Source organism: Camelus bactrianus, chromosome 19 (assembly GCF_048773025.1).
Source record: "Camelus bactrianus isolate YW-2024 breed Bactrian camel chromosome 19, ASM4877302v1, whole genome shotgun sequence".
In the NCBI taxonomy this organism is placed as follows: Eukaryota; Metazoa; Chordata; class Mammalia; order Artiodactyla; family Camelidae; genus Camelus; species Camelus bactrianus.
In genome coordinates, this window is record NC_133557.1 from 42,266,884 (window position 1) to 42,286,534 (window position 19,651).

At 41.7% G+C, this 19,651-nt stretch overlaps 2 long non-coding RNA genes across 5 annotated transcripts in view; both read left to right on the top strand.

Annotated features, from left to right (window-relative positions):
- The window catches only part of LOC141574104 (uncharacterized), a 39,503-nt gene extending 36,815 nt beyond the window's left edge, over nt 1-2,688 (top strand). The window contains exon 3 of the long non-coding RNA XR_012500779.1: nt 685-2,688. This is a non-coding gene — a long non-coding RNA (uncharacterized LOC141574104). The remainder of the gene's footprint in view (nt 1-684) is intronic.
- Nucleotides 2,689-4,731: 2,043 nt separating this feature from the next.
- On the top strand, nt 4,732-18,333 carry LOC105069894 (uncharacterized). 4 transcript variants are annotated; one of them, XR_012500778.1, is made up of 5 exons: nt 4,732-12,131; nt 12,400-12,509; nt 14,308-14,507; nt 15,716-15,832; nt 16,022-18,333. It is a non-coding gene; the product is annotated as an uncharacterized LOC105069894 (long non-coding RNA). The 4 variants fall into 4 exon arrangements; XR_835378.3 differs by lacking the exon at nt 14,308-14,507 and having other exon boundaries at nt 16,022-16,221; nt 16,881-18,333; XR_006725307.2 differs by lacking the exon at nt 14,308-14,507.
- The last annotated feature ends 1,318 nt before the right edge of the window (nt 18,334-19,651 follow it).

Sequence of the window (19,651 nt, forward strand, 5' to 3'; positions counted from 1 at the left end):
ATATGCTGATGTTCACCCATATTTATAACATCTCCTTAAAGGATATTTCTCATATTTTAAAAATGAAATGTTCTGAAACGTTACATTGCATTTAAGTGTTTTAAGCCACGGAAATGATTTCATTTAAAAATCCAAGTGATTTTAAGCTTTCCTATACCATGATGAAATTCATGCATTTTAATATTTATATTCTATGCTTTATTGATGTAAATTATGGTTGCTTCTTTAGTTTCTACTGGAAAGGTATGAAATGTTTTTCCTGCCTCAAATGTATGTTGATGTTATAATATGGACAAAGGATATATTACAAAAGAGCCATTTAGAAATTCATTTTTTATTTTTCTTCAACAAAAGCAATCTCAGTCTTGTTTGGTTTGGCTTTCCTATGAAGTAGTTCTTTGAGTAAACCATGAAATCCCTTATATTATATTGTATTAAAATTATTATCTGAAATTCAAAACAATTATGTGACACCATGTGAGTATACTCTGTTAACCAGAATTGTAATATATTTAACATTAATGACCTAATTTGAGAGTTAAAGGTATTAAATATATTTAATAGTATTATATGTTAATAATATAAATGTTTCCATGTATATCATGTGTATACATATATATTTATAAAATTAATATTTGAGGAGTCATGTAGGGTTCATTCTCTGTGTCCTGTTTTGTTTTATAGCTACAAGAAACTGGCTAAGAATAAAGAAACTGAATTTGTTAACCCTTTACCCCTTAAGATGAATCCAAATCTTATGTCTCAAGAAACAAAATGTGAACCAATTTTTGGACAAAAATGAGCATATAGTTTTACAAAAATCAACAAATGAAGGTACAGAAAATAACTGTCCAAGAGTAAATACTGTGGAAGAACAAACAGATAAAATATACCTTGATATTCTGAAGAAAACAGTATCTGTTGGTCCTTGATTATTACCCCAGGATGACAAAATACATAAGGTAAGTGTTTATAGTTTATATTGATTGGACACAGTGATCAATGAAATTACATAAATACTGCTGACAGGTATGTACTTCGTGAGCCAGCGGGACTGATTACAGAGTAACCTCCACGTGGATCTTAGATATCTGTGAGCAGTTATCTTTTACAACACCCTGTCATCCCCAGATTTTAAAATGCCACTGTAACATTAGTTTTCTTTTAGAAGCCATTTTTTACATTTTAAATTTTTTTAAACATAGTCCAGAATTTGAGTAGCTTAAGAAAATTAAGTTTATTCTGGTGCTTTTTATTCAATCTTATCAGTAGTCTGTGCTGTGCAAAAGGAGGTAAGTTGGCATTTCATATAAATGGTGTTAGCGACTGTTGAGAAACTTATACATCTCTGTTCCTTGTTTCTGTGTTCTTGATTTATTCTGTTTTATAGACTCATGACCACAGTATTCCATTTTTATTTTATGATTTTTATTTATATGTTTACCATAAACTAGCTATAAACTATCTCCAGTTCCTTGTGGAATAAGGCAGGGTACTAAGCAGTTTTTACCTTGAGAAATCTGGAGGAAAAAAGATAAGATTTTAAGTCATTTCAACTGTGTTCTTCCCCACTCTCCTCCATGTTCATTCTTGTAATTACATGTTTTCCTTTCTGGCAAGCCTGTTTTGTTTTATTATTTTGCTATTTTTGTTCCTGACTTTGAAGATGTGCTTCAGAATACTAAAATTCCGATGAATTAGGCTTGGAGAACTTGAATGTCGTGGCTCACCTTCTACAAAGTGTGTTCTTCAGTAAGCACTATGGTTTTGCGATCTGTTAAATCGTATTTACAACTGTCACTGATGTTTGTTTAAGTACTGAAGAATTTGTACTTGTGCACAGACTTTTAGATCTCAGCTGAGTTCTGGAGAAGCAGGAGCTGGGGCTGGTACACAGCTACCACACAGGAAGGCCAGAGCACCCATCCTTTATTTAGAGAAAACCCCAGAGTGGATTATATGCATCAGTTAGGAGCTCAGGCTAAGGCAAACCCAGTTTGCCATTCAAGAAATTTTCTACTCTTGAAAACTTCAAAGGAGATTATGAAAAGCAAAAACTTGAGATCCATCTCTGCCTCAAATCAAGCCAGGAAAAAAAGGTAATTGTACACACTTTTCATAATAAAATTCAGTACATTTTCCTTATTCTCTACTTTCCTTGTTTCCTTCTCTCCTTCTAAGAACTTTCCTTATTTATAGAAAAAAAATTAATCTTAAGGTGCTACATTCCATCTCTGAAAGACAGATTCAGTTCACTTCAGTTCAGGGGGTTTGTCATCATTAATTCTAGGTTTTCCTGAATGAGACCCAGAAAGTTTGGGAGGTGAATATAAGACAGGAGAGTCAAACCCCTCCTCAGCTGGTTGGCTTTGTAATATCCAAAATGTTTGCCAGAAAAGAGCTATAAATGCAGAATGCAAAAGGCAATGTACAAATGAAGGTGGATACAGAGAGAAATATCTGGATATGAGTTTGGTCTAGTGTTGGGGAGTCTGGATGTTTTATTAATCACTTGTGTGTGTTTGTACATCCCAGTGACTCTCTGAGTTATTTCCTGGTGGACTCATCCATTTTGGCGGCAGGAAAGGAAGATAGAGTTGGCCTTGGTGAGCGAGCTCTTTGAACAAAGACTTGTAGGAGGAATTGGAATTGGCTGTGTGGGTGTGTGGGGAAGCATATTCCAGAAAATGAAACAGTGCAAAAGTCCCAAAGAAGGAGGAATGCCTGGCATTTGGGGGGTCAACATAGAAACCCACATGGCTGGGGCAGAGTGGGCAGAGAGGGGAGGGGGAGGTGAGATCGGGCATCACAGGGACAGGCAGGGTCGGCTTTTCTAGGGCACTAAGCAGCCTTGGGCTTTCATTCAGTGTGGAAAAGTGAGCGCCTGGGAAGTTGTGAGCATGGGAGTGACTTCACCTGATGCATCCTTTAGACAGATTCCTCGGGCTGATGCCGTTGACTGAATGCATTCAAATATAGACCCACACCATAGGGGCACAGGAAAAAGGACAGAGACCAGTTAGAAGGGGATTTGAGGAATCCAGCCTGGGAGTGACGGGGCTCAATCCAGGGTGGTGGCAGTGGTGGTAATGAGAAGCAGTTGGATGGGGATGTATTTAGGAGATAGAGCCGAAAGTCTAAAAAATTTGTTTGGGGTTGTGAGAGAGGCATCATGGATGATGGCAGGGTTTGTGGCTTGAGCAGCTGGAAGAATGCAGTTCCCCTCCAGCTGGGATGGAGGGGGAGGCTGAGTGGGCTTGAGGGTGGAGAGAGGACCAGGAGTTGAGCTGCTGAGATGCTAATTTTGAGATGCCTGTTCTGTGTGCAAGTGGAGATGGCAAGGAGGCGGTTAGATGGAGGAGTCTGAAGTTGAGAGGAAGATGTGGACTGTAGGTATCAAGTTTTGTTAAAAATGAATATTTTTGAAGCCATGGGTTTTTTTTTAATTGAAGTATAATGGATTTACAGTATTGTGTTAGTTTCAGGAGTACAGCAAAGTGAATCAGTTTTTTTGCAGATTATATTCTGTTACAGGTTATTACAAGTCATTGGGTAGAGTTCCCTGTGCTGTACAATAAATCCTTGTCGCTGAACTATTTTATGTATAGTAGTTTGTGTCCGTTGATCACACACCCTTGATTTCTCCTTTCCTCCACCTCCCCTTGTTAACCACAAGTTTCTTTTCTGTCTGTGAGTCTTTCTGTTTTCATATATGTTCATTTGTATTATTTTTGAGATTCCCCATGTAAGTGATATATAGTTTTTGTCTTTCTCCATCTGACTTACTTCATTACACATAATATTCTAGACTTGACAAAGATTATCAAGGGAGCATATCTGGAGAGAAAAGGCAAACCAAGGCCTGAGCCTGGGGCGTGCAGACCTAAAGAGTTCAGGAGGGAGAGGGCTAACCTGCAAGGAGAGAGCAAGGTTGAGGCAACCTGAGCATGTGCACTCCTGAAGCCACGTGGGGAGAGTATACAGAGAAGAGTTGATCTGTGGCCGCTGCTGCTAAGACAGAGAGAGAATGAGGACTGACAGCTGACCTTGGAGTTTAGCAGGAAGGAGGCCGTAGGCACTGGGCAAGCAGTTTCCGTGGGCAGGTGGCTGGGAAAGGTAGACTGGGAAAAGGAGAAGTGGAATTGGCTACTTCAAGGTATAGACCCCCCTGGAGAAAAGGGTGTAAAAGGTGGAGGGGCAGTATCTGGCAGGAGGGTGGAGTCAGGGGAAAACTTTTGTTTTGCCTTGTTTTGAATTTAATGAGAGAAATCATGGTGCGAATGAACAATAGAATGCACTTTTTGGAAAGATGTGGTAGCCAGGAAGAAGTGCATGATGAGGGGAGTCGTAGAGCAGAGTCCTCGAGTGGAGGGGCTGTAATGGGGTCCAGGGCACAGTGGGAGGGTTGGCTTCAGGTGGGAACGTTGACAGTTCACCTGTGGAAAAGCAGAAAGGAGGAGGGGAGAGGTGGGTGTGGGTACTGGTAGGGGCAGAAATGGTGAAAGATGGGGGTGATTTCCTCCGGTTGCCTCCACTTCCTCTGAGAAGTAAAAGGTGCTGTGATGAGGCGGTAGTGAGGATGGGGCCGGGGTGCTGGAGGGGAGCAGGTGTGGGGAGCTCTCCTGGAGGGCTGGGCTCCCAGCAGCAAGAAGTCTGCTCCAGGTTGGTGACCGTGCATGTGAGCTGGGACCAGGCAGGCAGGAGGGGTGTGTGTGTGTATGCTATGATTTTCTGTTTTTGTACTGATCTACTTTTTCTCAGAGTCTCTGTTAAATAGGATTTTTTTTTTTTAAAACAATCTCTGTCTTTTTGTTGGAAAATTGCCCAGAGTGATTTTAGCTTTATTCCAAAGAACTGGAATTCCTTGGGGTGGTTGTTACTTGTGACAGGCTGGGTGTCAGAGAAGCAGCCTCTGAACTGGAGGCACGTGTACAGAAAGTCTAGAGACTGTGCTTGGTGTCAGCACTGGTTCCGAGGGAGCAGCCCCTCGTGACTGGGGCTGATGCAGTTCGAAGACTTCTCTTTTTCATGTAACCAGGAAGCTTGGGCCAATTAATTCAGAGCTGGTGCGCCTGTTCCAGGAACCAAATCCCCCCCTTCTTTCCTGCTGCAAAACCCCTAGTCTGGGACTTTAGTCTTCCTTGTCACAAGATGGCTGTACAACCTCCAGCACTGTCAGGAGGAGGAGAGGTGAAAGGTAAAAGGTGCGCACCCGTTAACTCAGCAGCTTAATCAGAGAAGTAGTCACTGTCCTGGAAGCCCCGTGTTGGAAATTTTTGCTTTCATCTTACTGGTCGGAACTTTGATCCTGTGCCCCTGCCCCCCGGTCCACTCCAGGTGCATGGAGTCCAGGAAGAGGGGTGTTTTTAACTGGCACATTGCTGTCTGGGGCAAAATTTTATTGGGGAGGAAGAGGAGGTTGTCAGCTAGCAGTGTCTGCCATGTGGTGATTTTGCTTTTTATTCTAAATTAATTTTCTTTGACTCTCGACACTTGTGTTTTTATTTTTAGATTAGTATGTTTATTGTCACAAAAGGAATAGTTGCTCATTATTTAAATTCAAAAATACAGAAAAGTAAAAAGGAAGCAATAATCTAGCCAGAAACAGCTGGTGTCACAGTGAGTGAGCTTCATTCCATGCCTCTTGTGTGTGTGTCCTTCTGCAGATGGAAGGAAGTGGGGATGAGAGCTGGAAGGAAGGAGAAGGGCAGACACGTAGACAAATAAAAGTGGATGAAGCATTTTATAAGAACAGATCACACTTTGTCAGTTCTTTTAAATTAAACATTAGATTTCATTTTACTTAAATCTGTAAGGAAAAGAAACTTCATCCTGAGAAATGTTACATCCCAAAAGGTCCCTTCAAGAACATGGATTATGAAAACCCCTGAAAGACTGCCAAAGCTGCATTATTTTAAACTGCATTTTCTAATTGTATACACTATCACTTTTCCTTTCTATTAAATACGTAGTAAACCTCTTATATCCCCTACTCGCGTGACTCCTACCATTTTTGTTGGTTTTATTTTTAATAAGTGTATTTTTTATAAATTTTTATTATATACTATATATAATACATGTGTTACATACCATATTATATATATTTATATATGACTATATTATTTATAATCAATATATTTATTATATTCTCTCCAGCAGCTATAATTCCCTTAAGCATTTGAAAATGGATCTTGGTTCTGGTTGTTACAGAGCCAGAATGCTTTTCACCAGTCCATTAGCCATTGCTCCACCATTCTGGAATTATTTTGATTGCCTTATAATTTGACTGAATTTTTGAATCCATTGTTTTTTTTTAAGAAGGGCTCAGAAGTCCCAAATTCTGCAGTGTTTTCATGTTTGAATTTTATATCTAAGCAACTTTTCTTTCCTGTATAAAAGGAAAAGATACTGTCCATGTACTATTACTGAAAATAACAACTTAGGTCAAAATGAAGAACTCAGGAAGGGAGAATTGTGGTGTAAAAACACTGGCTGGCTGCAGCTGGAGCAAGAACCAACTGCCACACTCCCAGGTACCCCATCCTGGGAAGAATCACAGTGCTGGCAGGTCTGACCCCTTCACAGGCCATGTTAATGGGCCTCCAGTGACTTGGAGGAATTAATGGCCTGATTTTTGAATGACTCAAACAGATCCTTTATGAATGCTTTAAGAGGTTTCTACAGAAAACCTTCTACATCAAACTGCCCAATTAAATATGATTACTACTCTATAAGGAAAACCTGGAAGAGATTCAAAGGAAATCTTGGGGTGAGGTACTTCTGGGGACTTGTTTCTTCTTTTGACTTTTCTGTAGTTTCCAAAAGTTTAAGACTCATTTATTTCACTTTTAATGATAAAAGTAAACTTTGCATTTAAAAAGTTAACATCCTAAAGAAATTATATTAAAAATATAAAATTTTAATTCTTCACTTACTTTGAAGGCAGTCAGGGAAATGTTTGCTGGGGGTCAGTTCAGGACCTGCAGGGTTTGAGTACGGGCCTCTGGATCTCTTCTAGGGAGTTCCCTGAAACTTTGTTTTTGTATTATTGACTGAAAGATTATTGGCCTTAGAACTATTTCTGCTGTTTGGGGATATATGAGGTACCTTAAAAGCCAAAAAATTGACCAAAATATACATGTATAACATTTTTCCTAATGTAATGTATGATGCCACAGTATTAGAGCAGGATTATCATTTTTTTAAATCAAACTTAAACTAGTAGTTATAGTTTCAATGCAATTTATATTATTCCAGTGATTCTATACCTTGATATGCTTTATATAGAAAAATGTGCTTTAAAGCCCACTTAATCTGAACTAAAATGCTTCATAAAGTTATCAGCTGCTCTTTGATTCCTCTTTTAGATACTTTTAGTTGTTGCTGTGAACATTTAAAAGAATAATTTATTTAAAGTAATAGAACTTGAAATTATCCCGATCCACATTCTCCTCACATTTATTTAGCTCCATGTGTCATTGGACATGAGCCTTGTGTCAGTCAGCCTCCGCGGCAGATGGAGTAGATGCCAGTTCCGGGCAGGGGTCCTGCGTGCAGGGTCCTGCATGCAGGGGGACGGCTGTGTGAGGGCGTTTGCTATGCACCAGCCTGTTGTGAGATCCTTACTTGTCTTAGTGCTCCTGTAGTATTAGTGCTTCTTGTTGTATAATTGCCGAATACACATTCAATGCAGTTTGTATTTGTGGTGCTTTTATCCATTGTTTATAACATTTAGGAATATCTGGAGCAGGACTCACCAAGCCTGCAGCTCCATCTTCCCACAGGGGAATCTGCATGGCTACCCAAGAAGTCTGAGGACCCCACAGAAACTGATGCCTGTGTTCAGGTTCCAAATGTACGAGTTGAATTTCACAGTAATATTCATGATGGTTGTATGGTCTATAATTATATGTTGAAATTAAATTATAAATAATGAAATATGTGAAATTTCTTTTGCACTGAGTGATACTGCACTCTCACTTTTATTGAACATTTATTGATTTTTCTTGTGTAGTAGAACATTATTAACCATGTCATTTTCATTCTTTGTGGTTTTCTTCCCTAACCCCCTGGGTTCAAATCTAATATATAATGCTACTTACTGAAGTAATGCTTTTCCTTAAAGGATTATTCAGGATACGGTGGTGGGAACAAGGAAGCAGAACTGACTATGTTTGAAAGAGTTCAGGAAGCAGAAGGAAAAAGCAGAGGGGCATAGGCCCTTGGGGAGCGGATTAAAGTCACATTCTCAGAAAAAGGAGCTGGAAGATGAGACGGAGGAACTACAAAGACAGCAGGAAAAGGAAGTCTTCAAACTGAGTCAAGACAATTATGTTCTTTGAGCCAATGTACTAGACACATTGTCCTGTTTTTCCTTTTATTTATGAAAAATGAACTTGTGCACCCCGCTATATCTCACTGTCCCTGTGGCTCTTTGGCTTGATGCATTTGTCACAGCAAACACGAACTTGGTTCCCCAGAGTGCCTCCTAACTGAAGAGCCACAATCAAACCCCTGGGGGAAAAATCAGAATTTAAATTGGCTCATTTTGATCATTCTCTTGTTAGCAGTCTTTTTGAAAATAAATCCCTTAGTTCACGTTGACCTTCAAGGAAGACAGAGTTTCAGAAAGATTGGTATAGAAGGGCTAAGTTCAGAGAGTGACACTGTGTAGTATTTCTGAGTTAATTCCATTGTCAGAACCATCAGCACAAAACATCCTGTAATGAATTAACTGTCACTGGTGTTAAGCTAATTCCAGTGTGGTTGTGATGCAGGAAAATAGATGTGGGGCATGAGCAGAGCTGTGTCCCAGGCTTCAGTTGATCCCCTGGGATGTACCCAACCAGGCCAGGCGTGGGTCCTTGGCTTCATGCAGGAAATAAATCAAGAGCAAGCCACAGTTGAGTGAAGGTAGATTTATTCAGAGAAATACACTGAAAGGCAAGAGAAAGGCCACAAGTTGTGGGGGTTGGGTGCTCAGATTAATAGTAGGTACACATTCCATAGACAGAATGTGGGTTGTCTCAGAAGCTGGAGAGAGAGAGCGGCTGTGAGGCACTGTGTTGCTGGATTTTATGGGTTTTGTGGCTTTATATGCTAATAAGTGGAAGGACCAGTCTAAGGGGAAGGGGCTGGGATTCCTAGGAAGTTGGCCATTTTCCACCCTTTGACCTTTTGTGGCTAGCCTTGGGACTGCCATGGTGCCTGTGGGCATGTCATTCACCTTGTTACTATTACAATGGCCGTATAATGAAGCTCAAGGTCTACTAGAAGTTAAATCTCATCATCCTGAGCCTCAAGGCCTACTGGCGGTTGAATCTTTCACCATTTTGATGTTAATTGCTGTGGCCTTCCTTGAATGGCTGTGCCCTGACCCCTTCCTGTCTCTGTTGTAAGACCGGTTTAGGTCTCTGCACCTTGTGATTTCTTTTATTCTTGCTCACTTCATCATTTCCTTTGCCTAATAAAACAGTTTCTGCATTTTCTCAATGAAGAAGCTTTGAAGAATCAAACAAAAATCAAAGGTGGTTGCATTTTGAGGAAACATTGGCTCCTGTCACTGAAGAAAAATTGAAGTAAATCCAAAAAGAAATAGGAAGAGACACTTGTGCAGGGATGTCACGTATGGTTCTTCAGCACATAATGAGTTTGCTATGAGATCCTTTGGTTTTAAAAATAAGGCATTTAAAAATACTTGTGTTCATTTAACAGGTCATGGGAATTCTGGCAGTATGAGGAAGTCATCAGTTGACTGGTCTGCACATTTGTCATGGGCAGAATTAAAGTGGTTAAGAGGGTGGGTTCTGGATTCAAAAAATCTGGCTTTAGACTGTGCTTCACTACCTGCTGTGCAGCCTTAGTCAAATCACATCCCCCCTCTGAGCCAGTTTTCCCCTCCTTGAAATGGGAATGAGACTGACAGTTACTGTCTCATAAGAATGGTTGTGAAATTAAGATAAGACAGTGCCTGTCTCTCAGAGCCCTGCAGCAAAGGCGGGCTGATTCTGCCCCTGGCCTGCCTGCCAGGGGAGCCGCCCTTCCCTAGTCAGAGTTGAAAGAATGCAGATTAAGGGGGTTTTCACTGGTGTAGTGAGCCAGCGGCCCAGAGGGGCCCACGCCCCCGTGGGAAACCTGGTTTCCGAAGGTGCAGAGCCTACGACCTGGATCTCCCTGAGGGTCACGGGGCCTTTTTCACAGCTGCTGCTATACCCACTGGTCAGGGATCAGCTGGCCTGGCTAGGCCTTCCACAGGCTCGGAGAACAGGGGCCTGGGCGGGCTTTTCTTGGCTACCCCTGTTTTCTCTTGCTTTACACTTAAAAGCCACTTGTGTGACATTAAAGCCACATTAGGAAGTATATATATTTAAATCATAAAAAAAAAAAGACAGTGCAGACCAACCTGAGTGCCCTCCACACAGCAACCAGTTAATGTGTGTTGCCTGTTACTAATTTTATAGCCATGTTTCCTTAGAAACTATCCTATTTTTCTTTCATTTTCTGTAATGTTTTTCAGTTCTTAATATTGGCTAGCTTTGATATTATATTCGGAAATATGAATCTGAAATCAATTAGCAGTGCCCTGAGTTTGAAAACAATTTGACTTAAAAGTGGGAGAAAACATGTATGTGTCCTGTAGAAGTCAGACATTTGTTCTATGTTATGACATCTTGGTGATGCTGACCTGACAGGCAGGCAGGACAGGTTTGGTGATCTCCAGCAAGAGACCTCACATTCACTTCCTCCCCACCACTCACCCCTCTTTTTTAATTCCCTCCCCTTTCCATCTCACTACCATTTTCTCCTTTGACAGTAGTAGCCTAAGCCTTGAGCATGCCAATAAGAAGCATTTTCACTTCAGGGACATCCAGAGTAGGTGTTACAGCGTCAGAGATGACAGCATTTACTGCAAATGAGATGGCACTGATTTTGCAGAACACACAGCCCTAGAGTTAGTGAAAGCCATCCAAACCTTCTGCCTGCCATTCTGCACTTGCTGCACGGAGCATGCGCTTTAAGGAACAGACCCGTAAGTAAGCCAGCCACCCCTCTCTCACACACACACAGAATGCAAGACTTGTATTTTAACATATGTACATAGTTTTCTGGGTTTCAAGAATTCTGCAGATAATTAAGCACAGACTATCTGCCAGGGATTAGGCCAGGCGTGGTGAGACAGTTCAGAGTTTCATTAGATTTTCAAAGGTCCTTGGTTTTCATCAGATTCTTAATTTTAAAGAGGTTAATAAGCCAGAGCATCTAAGCACAGATTGCCACTGATCTCACTATTTGAATCCCTCTTTAGCTCAAGCCAAGTGTTGAGCTGGGTCTAGGCTTTGCTTTGCCTCATCCTGATCTTCCAGAAACACCTAGTCTCTACCTCCTTGCTTACAGGGAATTCCAGAAACAAGCCTGGATACCCACTGTGGCTCCATCCAGTTTCCTCACCACAGAAAGATGGGCCAAAAACAGAAAAAAAGAAGATGCAAATGTCACCAAGTCCAAACTCACTCTGCTCTCTGCATAACAGGCCAGTAAATTAGGAGACAGTTTCTTGGGGCAAAGAGTAGCTACTTTATTTAGAAAGCCATTCAGAAAGCCAGCAGACCAAGAAGATAACAGACTAAGGTCCTGGAGAACCATCTTCCCCAAGTCAGAATTCAGGCTCTTTTCCTACTTGCTTGGTTGTTGCAAACTTTTTGGCATAAGAATTCTTTGTTCTTGGAATCCTGTGTTCTTGCAGCTGTCCATGTAGGTCAGATCATGGTGCCCCTGTAACCCTCCAGCAAAATAAATGTTATTTTATATTCTGGAACTTGTTATCTTTATATGAATGGATATGTATTAATATCCTTAAAAGTCAGAGCCTTGAGAATAGGCTCTCCTGTACATTTCAGGCTATTGTCAACATTATTTCACAAAAGGTGCAGAGTTGGCAAGACTGAGCCTAGAAAACAGAGCACAGGTTTAAAGCCAAAGGAACAGATCTAATATGGAGTCGGGTTTTTTCTTTTCTATCACACAGAGAGCCCTCCTGGCCTTTCCATCCCTGGTATGCAAAATCAGGACGTGGTTTTTCCTGCAGTCACTCACCCACTTACCCTGTGAAACGCGGTACATTATACTGACAGGTTCGTTGGCTTTGGGAAGTTCTGCAACTTTTTTGTTTACTAAGTGTTTTGAGCATTTTGGAAAGAATTGTTTTCAGCTAGCAAATTGTCTTCGAGAAAATTGAAACAGTTTGAAAAAGATTTTAAAGCTTTCTCAAAAACTGAAGATATTTAAAGACTAAAAATAAAGGATGTATCTTTCATGAGCACATATGCTAATGTTATATAGGTCCTGCTGACTTAACTACAATGTAACTTAACTAAAATGTAACTTTCTATTTATAAAAAGGAAAATGAAAAATTGTATAATCAAGTGAAAGATCTCCAAGAACAAAACAAAAATGAGGAGTGAATGTTCACGGAAAACCAGAGCTTATTCAGCAAATTAGTTTCCTTAAAGTAAGTCCTTTTTAAATTCTTCAAATCAAATTGATTCTTTCTAAGCATTCTATTGTTATATTAATAATAGGTTTAGTTATACCTAGAAATTTAAAAAATTGTACACTGATTTTCAGTTTTGTAACTTTCATATTTTTAGTTTTCAATGGATTTTCTTTTGGCGTTAGATGATTAGTACACACTTCAGTATTTTCAGCATATTCATATTTGAACTTGACATCAGTTTTAGGAAGTTGAACAGCTCTCTTGATCAATCATTAAGCCTGGGACACTTATGTAATGCATCTCAATAATGATACTGTTAGTAATAATAGTAAAATAAATATACAGTATCATTTACAGTCTTAGGTCAGGTTCTGAACAAGTAGAGCCTGAGCTGGGGGTCCTTGTGGAGGTGGTTTCCTGGGGGGTAACTCTCAGGAGAAGGGGAGTGAGAGAAACAAGGTGGGGGTGGGCAGGGGGAGGGAGGGCGAGTGAGACCATGGTCCCAGCCAGAGCCTGGTGTCATTCTTCTCTCACCAGGAAACTCAGGAGAACAGAATGCACCCCAGAGTTGGTCCCCAACTAAGGCAAGTGGGGGAAAGCCATTTGCACCCCTCAGCCAGTCAGTCCCTGGCTGAAGTGCACCCCAGGAAGTGGGTTGGGGTATCATCTGGGCCAGGGCCAGGGGCTGCCATTTGTCAAGGGTGTTTCTCCAGAGAAGGGGAGCCTGTGAGTGGTGAGAACCAGCACTCACTGTGGCGGGCTGGTGGAGCACCAGAACCTACTTAGGAATCATGTTCCACAGTGTAAGGGCTCTGGATGTTACTACACCCAACTTTAACATGTTAAGTGAAGGAACTGGACCGACAACCATGGGAAGCTAGGGTCCTGTCTTCTTTTAGGAAGTGACTGATCATTTTTAGACATTCAAATAGGACTGCTGTCAGAAGAAACTTCTTTGGCTGTGAATGTCATGTATGTTACACATATTCACATGCTTCTTCCATTTTTTTGTAAGATAACTTAGGGCATAAGAGGCAGGGCTGCTGGTAGCTCACACTGATCTTTCATGCAAAACAAAAAGACAAACATTGTATAGACAAAGGTAGAAAGTACACAGGTTGGCAAGTGATAGCTCTTTTGTATAAATTAGGAGAGGGGAAATCTCCTTTCCCCAGGCCAAGGCTAATGATCTGCCCAGTTCTGATGCATGAAGATTTTCATCTGCTTTCTCTCCAAATGCTTCAGTAAAGTGTTTCAAATTTCAAATCTTATATTGCCTGGTTTTTTAAAGAGAAGATCTATTCCAGGGTCCAAAACTGGAGCTCTAAATAATTTTCACAATGAAATAAATGATTTCTTTAGTACATTGGGGTTAGATGATCATATATGGAGTCCTAAACTCCTTTTATAATGTCTCTGGAGAACAGAAGAATTGACTCTAAGGTTCAGGTAGTAGACTGTATTTGGTTGGTTGATTAGTTTCCGGGTGTATGACTGGCAATGTGTTTCTCAGAAGGGAGTCTAGAATGACATGACAGGGGGCACAGACCCCACAGGAAAATGCAACAAGTCTTTCTGGGACATTGATTTGTTTTTTTCTCTGAGAATTGGCAGGAAGTATTTTTATATTCCTAATAAACCAATACTCTTAGGGTTTCTGTTCTTTTAGATTCCACGTAAACATTTCCCTTAAAGTATACACCTCATTTAGTATTTTACTCTTTAGAGAAAATAAACTTTTTATCTTCAGTGACACAGAGTTCCACTGTGCATTAGTTTTTAATTTTTAAGAACTGAATATTTTCTATTGAAGGGAATAAGGACCAGAGTGGTGGACGATAAGGTCAGAGAGGCGGCCAGAGGCCCTTGAGTGTGTATCCACAGTAAAATCTTTAAGAACCTCAGTAACTCTCCTGAAATGACATCCACAGAAGGTCACACAGAAGATACAATGACATGATGCAGCCAAAACCCATGATAATACAGGGCTTTATGGATGGATTTATTTTCTTGGTATGTCTGGGTTTTAAGGTAGTGTGATACAAAACTTCTTACAGTTTTTATTTTGAAACTGAACTGTACCAAGTGTCCTGCCATGAATCCAAGAATTCCTTCAGCAGTTCTGAGTTGAGTCCCATGTTCATTTACTGAGCACCTGCCCTCCGCTTAGTGCCATCAGGTATTCAGGTGGTGATGTCAGTGTTGGTCCCCACAGAGCTTACAGCTTGTTAAAGAGAAAAGACCTGCACACAGGTCAGGGTCATGGGAAACAAATCCCTGAGCGCTGTGCTGGAGGGACATGGGAAGTTCATGGGGATGTGGGGAAGGGTTATCAGGAAGAGCCGCACTTGAACTCAGTCTTGAAGGATAAGTGTGACTCTGTGAAGCAGAGGAATGAGGGTATTGAGAATTGTGTGGAATGTTGGGCCAAGCATTTTTTTTTTTCTGCATTTGTCACACAAGGGTGAGCAAAATCAAGTTCTGCTTTCTAGTAAATATATACTGTGTCAGGTGCCGATGAGTTTTTAGGGAAGAAAATAAAGCAGCACACCTGGTTGCCATTTTAGAAAGAGGGATCGGGGAAGGCCTTCCTGGGGCCGCGCCTGAGCAGAAGTCCTGAGCCAGTGTGGGAGCGAGACACCCGGCCCTGGGGGGCAGAGCTGCAGGCAGGGGAAACAGTCAGTGCAAGCACTCTGGGGTAGGAGTGTGCTGGGCGTGTTCCCAGGACAGCCAGGGGGTCTTTGCGGCCGGAGTGGAGCAGGAGGGGGAAGATTTGTGGAACATGCGTCAGAGGAGTGGGCAACACTGGGTTGTGCGACACTGAAGGTTTTACCCTAAGAGAGAGGGGAGCCACCAGAGTGTTTCAGGTGGAAGAGTGATATTAATGGACTCTTCAAAATAATTCACCTCTTCCTGTGTGGAGGACAGACCGCAGGTGCTGGGAGGGGAGAGGCGGGCTAGTTAGGGGGTCGTCGTCATCCGGGAGCAGTGAGAGCGGCGGCGGGGAGGTCCCTGTGGCTGTGTTGGGCACATGCTCATAGCTGGCTCCGGCAGGCTCTGGGAAGCTCTGGGAAGCCCGCCATCCTTTGGAGGGGGTGGGGTAAGATCAGAGCTGAAATTTAGGAAAGATAATCAGCAGCATATCTTAGGATGGGTTGGGTGAAAGGGAGCCTGTACTACAATCTGTCGTGGTTAGGAATAATTGGCTTTTGTATTTCTAGGAATATCAAGAAAGAGAAAACAGGTTTATTGAAAGACCTCAAAAGACTGAAGCAAGACAAGCAAGCTCTTGAAGCAGACTTGGGAAAAATGAAGACAGAGACCAAGCCAGAGAGCAGGTGCGTGCACCACAGGGAGCACACCAAGCTGGGATGGTTACTTTATGCTCATAACTGTTCTGAACTTGAGTGTAAGCAATAGCAATTGGATGATAAAAGCAAAATGCTATTCCTAGAAGTATATTGTAATTTTAGAAACTTTTAAAAATGAGTTCTTAAGAGGTATTTGCGTTTGATTGGTTCCTGTAGCAATAATTGCAAGATTGAAGAAACTCAAAGATTATTTTGAATTCGTGGCACTGTGTGCAGAGTTGTTTGCAGTCCTCCCAGCCAGATGCCGACCTTCCAGGGCCTGGTCTCCCTTTTTATGCCTGGGCCTGAAACGTAAGCTCTGAAGTGTTTGACAAATGAACAGACAATGCCGTGCTGTGTTTGTAGAAGACATGAAGGTGAATATGGCATTCCCCACTGGGGAAAACAAAGGAGGAGTTAGATAAGAATGCAGAAAAGTTTAATATTAAAAAATTAGAAATAAACAGGAGGGTGCTAGTAAGGGTTTCAGGGAGAAGAAGCATTTGAGCTGGGTCCTGGCAGGTGGAGGGCCTCGGGAGGGGAGGAGGGAGGCCGCGCAGCTGTGTCTCATGGGCTTGTCACTGAGCGCACCTGCCCTGGGCCACAGGTGGACAGGGCACAGGGCCGGAAAGATCGATCGGCGGAGCCCTTGTTTGCCAAAGGAAGTATCTTTTCTCTGTGATTTTATGATCTTCCGTGTAAGATACGTACAAATAAAATCCACTAACCTGTTTGTAAGAAATGTACTTTCCTTGTCTGTAAAATAGAATAAGAATCATTGCTCCTATCATGTGTTATTTGTGTTAAATAAAATCATACATACTTTGAGAATTGGGACTGTGAACACAGCCTTCTTTTAGTAGCACACTAGACTGGACACAACCTTGCTACTTCCATTGTTTTGTTTTGGGTTTTTTGCCTCTTATTTTTTCATAATGCTTTCATTAGATAGGCATTGGTTTTTATGTGAAATATTTTAATTTAGTTATTTCTATGTTTTGAAAATTTTGGGTTATTGAGTTACTTTATCTTATAGGTGAAAAATTACATAAAATAAAACTTTTAGAAGAAAAACATGAAATGAGTCACCTGAAGAAAAAATTACAGCAGTGTGCTGAAAATCAGGAGCTTCTGGGTAACGATGCAGTTCAGCTTAAGGAAGCAAATGAAGAAACTGAGAATCTCAGACCTGAGGGGAATGATCGCTCCAGAATGTGTTCCTCTAGATGAACGCTGTTAGCTTTAACAGCCAGCTCTTAGCCTCATGTCACTGAACCAGTGCTCTAAATTCTGCTAATTAAAACATCTGATTTGGGCTTGGTTTGCTTTTCTTTGTGTAGTCTGTTTTAGATTCAACTGAGAATACAGTCTGCTGTCCATACCTAGGGGCTCCCTAACCAGCAGATTCAACCAACTGTGGATTGAAAGTATTTGGGAAAAAGCAGGAAGTTCCACAAAGCAACACTTGAATTTGCCACACACCAGCAACTACTTACATAGCATTCACTTTGCATCATATACCATGAGTAATCTAGAGATGATTTGAAGGATACGGGAGGATGCACGTAAGTTCCATGCAAGTCCTCTGCCACTTTATACAAGAGACATCAGCATCCGTGGACGTTGTCATCTGGGGGGAGTCCTGGAACCAGTGCCCCATGGTTACTGAGGGACTGGAAGTCCAGGCTCCTTATCCCAGCCTGGCAGGTCCCCACATGGTCTGAATTCTGCCTGTGCCACACTCCCCTGGTCACTCTCCTCCAGCCCTGCCAGACTGCCCTCTGATTCTTGAACAGGCCACACTCATTGCATTTCATGTCTGGCCCCTAGAAATACCCGTTACTTTCTGAACATGGGTCTGCTTTAATAAAGCGGGCTGCATTGTCACTAGAGAAGTGTGGAGGTTCCTAAAAAACTAAAAATAGACTTAACTTATGATCCAGCCTTCCCACTCCTGGGCATGTGTCAGGAGAAAAGTCTAATTTGAAAAGTCACATGCACATCAATGTTCACAGCAGCCCTATTTATAATAGCCAGGACATGGCAACAACACAAATGTCCATGGACAGGTGACTGGATAAAGAAGTAGTGGTATATTTATACACTGGAATACTACTCAGGCATTAAAAGAACAAAATGCAATTTTCAGCAACAGGGATGGACTTGGAGGTAGTCATTCTAAGTGAAGTAAGCCAGAAAAAGAGAAAAATGCCATACAATATCACTTACACGTGGAATCTAAGAAAAAAACAAACAAAAAAAACCCCACAAATGAACTTATCTACAAAAGAGAAACAGACCCGCAGACATAGGGAAACAAACTTATGGTTACCAGGAGAGAAGGGAATGAGAAGGGATAAATATGGGAATTCATAAAGTGCCCCTCTTGGGGAGTGATGGAAATGTTAGCTATCTTGATTGTGGTGATGGTTTTCTGGGTGTAGACATCTATCAAATTCATCAAATAGTACATGTGAAATATGTGTAACTTGCTGTACAGGAATCATACCACAATAAAGGTGCCTGTAAAAAAGAAAAGATGGGCGGCATTGTGTCCTACGTTTTTATGTGTCTTCAGTGAGTGGGTCTTCAACTTTCCGGTCTGCTATATTTCTGAACTAGAAGTGCCCTTCTTCCCTTTTCTTTGATAAACTGTCAGTGGGTGGCATTTATTCCCGTGGCTTCAACTGCTCTCTGTCCACTGATTAACAGTCAAATCTTTTCCAGCATGGACATCTCAGTTCAGTCCCAGAAATATACTTCTAATTGACAAGTAGACATTCCCACTTGATTAGCCCATAAAAATCTCAAGCTCTGTATGTTTGGATTTACACTCGCTCAGAACTAGGTTTACTTCTTCAAACAATGACATCACTATCCCATCTGTATTCCGTGCCATACATCTGGGAATTTTCCTTCACTTTTCCCCTCCCTCATCCCCTGTCAGTACTACAATTCTATTCCTTAATGTCCCCCAACTAAGTCCCCGCCCCTCACTCCCCACTGCATTAATTCCCACCCCTTACTAGTCTCCCCAGTGCTGTTCTTTAAAGTGAACAATCCACTTTGCTCACTTTTAATGACTAATCTGTGTCACTCTCCTCCTTAAAACTCCAAAGATTTCCCCGCTGCGTATGTGAGGAAGTCCATGGTCCCTGATATAACGTTACACCTTCTCATCACCTAGTTGCTGCTTTTTTTCAGCCTCAGCTTCCGTTAGTTCCCCACAGCCTCTAGCCTCACTGACCTTCCTTCCCTAAGTGCAAAGTGCTCTTAGACACGACCAGACCTCTGCACGAGACACGCAAGCTGCCGAGAATCCTGTGCCCAGCACGCACTCTCCTGGTCTACAGATTTGCTGGAATCCTTCAGATGTCAGTGCAGAAAGCATTTCCTCTCGGACACCTTCCCTACCTTCTAGAACCCTGCCCCAGGCAGTGCAAGAGCCCCTCTGAACATACAGTATACATGATGCCAAGTGACTCTTACCACATTGTTTTGAAAACCTATTTAAATTTGTCTCTTCCACGACACACTGTGACCTCCTTGAGGTATGGGGGGCTGTGTGGTATTTGTCTAGACAGCTAATGTCTGGCACAGACCCCCGGCCATCGGAAACAGTCTGCTGACTCATCAAGAAGAATTGTCGTCTTTGCGATGTAAGAAAGACTACATGATTTCTGATCTTACACCATCCGGCAAGGGTCAAAATAATTTCACATAGAACTACACAGGAAAAAATATGTGTATTCTTTTCCTCTTTGTGAGCCCGAGATCATAGGTATCCTGGAACGTAGGCATCACTCT